Here is a 5,409-nt window from a genome sequence, read left to right as displayed (position 1 = left end):
CGCCGCCGCCGCCGACGTCGCCACCTCGCCGCCCGCTGCCGCCGCCGGACGCCGCCGCCGCCGCACGCCGCCCGAGGTTTGCCGCCGCCTAGAAATCCACGCTGGTTTTTTTTATTTTTTTTCGAAAAACCGTTCGGTTTTTCCGTCGGTTTTTTTAGATTCGGTTTTTTTAAATAGATCGGTTTTTACGGTTTATTTAAATAGTGAGCGTTCGCCCGTTCGTTCGTTCTAGCGAACGTTCGTCGTTTTTTTTCTTTTTCTCGGTTTAAATCCGCGATTTTTCTGATCGCGATTCCTGATCCGATTTTCGTTTTAGTATAACTTTTCGCTCGTTTATCGGAATCAGGCGATTCAAGCGCCTAGAGTTTCGTCTCGAAACCCTCTATCCGTTTAACCAACTTAAACAAGATTTTGCTACTGTAAATTTGCCCTAGATCCAGATTAGTAGAACGAAGTTGTTTTCTTTCGCCGTTTGATTTTCGTTGGTTCGTTCGATTTGATTCTTTTTGCCAACCGGAGTTCTTAAGTTGAACCTTCTGGTTAGATCTCTTCTTTGAGTTTTACCCGTGCATTAGATGAGTACTTATTGTATGCTTATTTGTTTGTCTGCGATAGAATACCCGGAGTGCGCCGCCTGTTACTTCGAATCTCTAGGTTTCGCGGATCATCAGCAAGGCAAGTAACACTTTGATCATACCTTTCCTACTACCCAGTTTTATTGCATTAGATCAATCCTCACACATTTCATGATTAGGATCTAATTAAATTGTGGGATGGGAAGTAGTTGAGGTAGTACCTATTACCTGTTTATTATCAAACCTTTGGGAGTTACTTCTACGTTTGCTTATTATGCCATGCTATGCTAGTAGACGTGGATTGGGTGAGTGATATCCATGACAGATGTGAGTTTGTTAATTAATGGTTTAACTAAGGTGGCAACTTAAACACACATCTGGGTGGATTGAGGCACCTGGGTATTCCAGGACTTGCCTGTTTTCTTTTGGACCGCCACCCAGGCTTAAAGGGATCATGAGACTATTCATACTAGAAACTTCCGTGTGCAGCCAGAAGCTATTATGGGCTCTAGCATAGTTGACTAAGTTGTGCGAACTCTTACAGTGGTAGACTAGCAGATGTAGGGGATGTAGGTGGTACGGTCTACCCGATCATAAGGTGCTAGCGCTTCTGAAAGACTATGTCTCGGTCATCCGTCTTCTCAAACACCATGTAGTGCGAGAAACCAAATGGAGGCGATCGAGTCTTGTGCGGAAAAGTGCGCAAACCTCTGCAGAGTGTAATAAACTAATCATGGTTAGCCGTGTCCCCGGTTATGGACATCTTGAGTATCTAGTACCTGGATTATCATGTGAATCTCAACATGTTACTCTAAATTAATTTTGTTGGGTTATGTTTAATGATGATGCTTAATTGGGATTGAGAATGCTGTCAACCATTCTCAATGTTTAACAACTACCATGATAGTTAAATAAAATTTATTCCTTTGAAGTAGGGAAAAATTGGCTTTACGCAAAACTGTAACCATAGAGCTTTCCACCAGCCAAATATGCATATAGTATAGTTGTTTCATTCCATTACTCTCTATGTGTTACATTGCCAGCATATTCCATGTGCTGACCCGTTTCGGGCTGCAACGTTAATATTGCAGACTTTTCAGACGATGATTAAGGAGTTTTTAGGTCGTGGTTCTATACTCAGTGATGCCGTTGGAGTTGATGGACTCACTTATCTTCCAAGCCTTCCGTTGTTATCATTATTAGATGGCCTTAAGCCATATTTATTGTAATAAGTTCTCTTTTGAGACATTCGATGCAATAAGTTTGTGATTGCTACTCTGCTATAAATCCTCCGAGTATTGTGTGGTGTCAGCATTACTGATCCAGGGATGACCCCGGAGCACAGAGATCAGACTGTTTGAGGTCTGGTCGCTACACTTGTTTCCCAAGATAAAAAATCTTTATATACCCCCCGAACCTAATGACCACCGTATCGTGGAGAAATCTTCTGTTTTCTTTTCTTGCTGTTGTCTGACAGATCTAGATCGCGATGGCCTCTTCAACCTCCTCCAAGGACAAGTTCTTTGAGAACGTCATCAACCCATATTTGCGGGAGGTGATGCAGCACCCTCTAGCCATCGAGATGCGTGAGGGGGTGCTCCACATCCGCGACGTCCAGGGCCCCAAAGGGATGGGAACCGTGGATGCCAGGCTCGAAGCTATGGAGCATGAGGTCTTCAAGTGCATGGGGCGGGTGGAGCATGGACTCAATGCCAATCACCCCATGATCGCGGACTACACCCGTGATCTCAAGGTGGATGGCAAGTCCATGAAAGACATCGTCTTCATATTCAACGAGCAAATCAACTTTCTCCAAAGCCAAATCTATGATCTCCAAAACCAAGTCTTTGAATATGAGGCAAGGCTTTAAGGTATGAGTTTGGCTGCCAGTTGTAGGACCTGCGAGACTCACTCCTCCTCTTATGATGGTGAGCCTTTGTCATGGAAACCTAAAGATAAGATCATGACTAGTTCATCACCACCACCTTCTTCATCACCAAAGGAGACTTGAGTATCGGGTATGGGCACTCCCCTTGGCTTGTGCCAAGCTTGGGGGAGGTGCCCTGGTATCGTATCACCAACACTATCTTTTGCATTTATATATTTTAGTTCGATCCTTAGTTATCTTTTGATTTAGTTGAATAAAAATTTAGTTCGATCTTTCTTCGAGTGTTTTCCTAGTGATCTATCGATCTATCCTTGTAGTCGTGTGCGAGATATATAATGAAGTTTAGTTTGAGTTTTGCTTTTGTTACTTTCATGTTCAATAAAAAGAAAGGAAATAAATGGAAAAGATCATATGCTAATCTTATGGTAAGTAATGATGTCACATAAGGAAGAGTATAAGTAGTAAAATTTATTGGAGATTGACAAACATAGCATTGGCCAATGATGCAATTCATGAAAGAATTAATAAGGGAAGAGAAGATTCAAATGCAAATACACTATCTTGGACATCTTTTATGATTGTGAACCCCCATCAAAATATTATATGACAAAATTGTTGAGGTTGGACAAGGAAGAAAACATAATGATTTATTTTTGTTCATATTCACATAGAAGTTATATTGTCATAGATTCTTTAACATGTGGTTCTTGCCCCCCATCTTTGCTAGCCAAAAATCCCGCACTAAGTAGAGATACTACTTGCGCATGTAAAACCCTTAACCCAAATCTTGTTTTGAGAGTCCACCATACCTACCTATGGATTGAGTAAGATCCTTCAAGTAAGTTGTCATCGGTGCAATAAGGCAATAAAAATTGCTTCTAAATGTGTTGGATCATTTAGCGTAAGAGAAAATTGAGCATTGTATGAACTTGTGATGGCAAAGTAATAAAGGCAACAGACTGCATAATAAAGGTTTCTATCATAAGGGGCAATATAACGCGACATTCTTTTGCACTAAGAGATTGAGCATACAACCAAAAAACGCATGGCAACCTCTGCTTCCCTCTGTGAAGGGCCTATCTTTTACTTTGATGAATTTACTTTTATGGAAGAGTCAAAGTATCTCTCTCTATTCCTTTTTATTTTCTCTTTTGGCAAGCACCATGTGGTGAGGAAAGATCTAGGCACATACATCTAGTTGGATATGGGTGGGCATGAGTTATTATTGTTAACATCACCTCGAGGTGAATATGTTGGGAGGCGAAACTATAAGCCCCTATCTTTCTATGTATCCGGTTGAAACTTTTTGCTCATGTGTATGCGGTGAGTGTTAGCTATTATAGAAGACTATATGATGGTTGAGGATGTGGACTTGCCAAAAGGCTCCGATATGCGACCCTTCCTAAAAAGATGATGAATTGTAGTTGCAAAGTTGACTAAGAACATAGTTTGTTGGTTTTCAATAGATTTTATGCTTTATACTTCGATGTTGTGATGAATTTTTACTTGTTCATGAGAAGTTTATGATAAAAGTTTTATAATAAAGCTTGTTGATGTTATAATAATATATATGATGCTTCTATGTCCGTATTTTGTTTTTATCGACACCTCTCTTGCTAAGCATGCGGACATGTTTTTGATTTTGGTTTTCGCTTAAGGCAAGTGAGGTCTAAGCTTGGGGGAGTTGATACGTCCACTTTGCATCATGTTTTCGTACTGTTATTTATGATATTTTTATGCATAATAATGCTTCATGGAGTAATTCTAATGCCTTTTCCCTCATAATATGCAAGGTTTACACAAAGAGGGAGAATACCGGCAGGTGGAATTCTGGACCTAAAAAAGCTATGCCAGGCCACCTATTCTGCACAACTCCAAATTAGCTAAAACTTCACGGAGAATTTTTATGGAATATTTAAGAATTATTGGAGCAAATAACTACCAGAGGGGGCGCACCAGGTGGGTACAACCCACCTGGGCGCGCTAGGGCCCCCAGGCACGCCCTGGTGGGTTGTGCCCTCCTTAGCCCACCTCCGGTGCCCCTCTTCTGGTATATAGGTCATTTTAACCTAGAAAAAAAATAAGGAGAGGACTTTTGGGACAAAGCGCCGCCGCCTCGAGGCAGAACTTGGGCAGGAGCACTTGTGCCCTCCGGCGAAGCGATTCCTCCGGGGGAACTTCCCTCCCGGAGGGGGGGAAATCATCGTCATCATTACCACCAACAACTCTCTCATCTTGGGGAGGGCAATCTCCATCAACATCTTCAATAGCACCATCTCCTCTCAAACCATAGTTTGTCTCTTGTGTTCAATCTTTCTACCGGGACCTTAGATTGGTGCTTGTGGGTGACTAGTAGTGTTGATTACATCTTGTAGTTGATTATTATATGGTTTATTTGGTGGAAGATTATATGTTGAGATCCATTATGCTATTTAATACCCCTCTGATCTTGAGCATGATTATCATTTGTGAGTAGTTACTTTCGTTCTCGAGGTCACGGGAGAAATCTTGTTGCAAGTAATCATGTGAACTTGATATGTGTTCGATATTTTGATGGTATGTATGTTGTGATTCCCTTAGTGGTGTCATGTGAACGTGGAATACATGGCACTTCACCTTATTCGGGCCTAAGGGAATGCATTGTGGAGTAGTTATTAGATGATGGGTTGGGAGAGTGACAAAAGCTTAAACCCTAGTTTATGCGCTACTTCGTAAGGGACTGATTTTGATCCAAAAGTTTAATGCTATGGTTAGATTTTATCTTAATACTTTTCTCGTAGTTGTGGATGCTTGCGAGGGGGTTAATCATAAGTAGGAGGTTTGTTCAAGTAAGAACAACACCTAAGCATCGGTCCACCCACATATCAAATTATCAAAGTAGAGAACATGAATCAAACCAACATGATGAAAGTGACTAGATAAAATTCCCGTGTACCCTCAAGAACA

This window comes from Triticum dicoccoides, chromosome 4A (genome assembly GCF_002162155.2).
Source record: "Triticum dicoccoides isolate Atlit2015 ecotype Zavitan chromosome 4A, WEW_v2.0, whole genome shotgun sequence".
NCBI lineage: Eukaryota > Viridiplantae > Streptophyta > Magnoliopsida > Poales > Poaceae > Triticum > Triticum dicoccoides.
The sequence above is the reverse complement of the archived record's forward strand: the minus strand, read 5'-3'. Positions refer to the sequence as shown.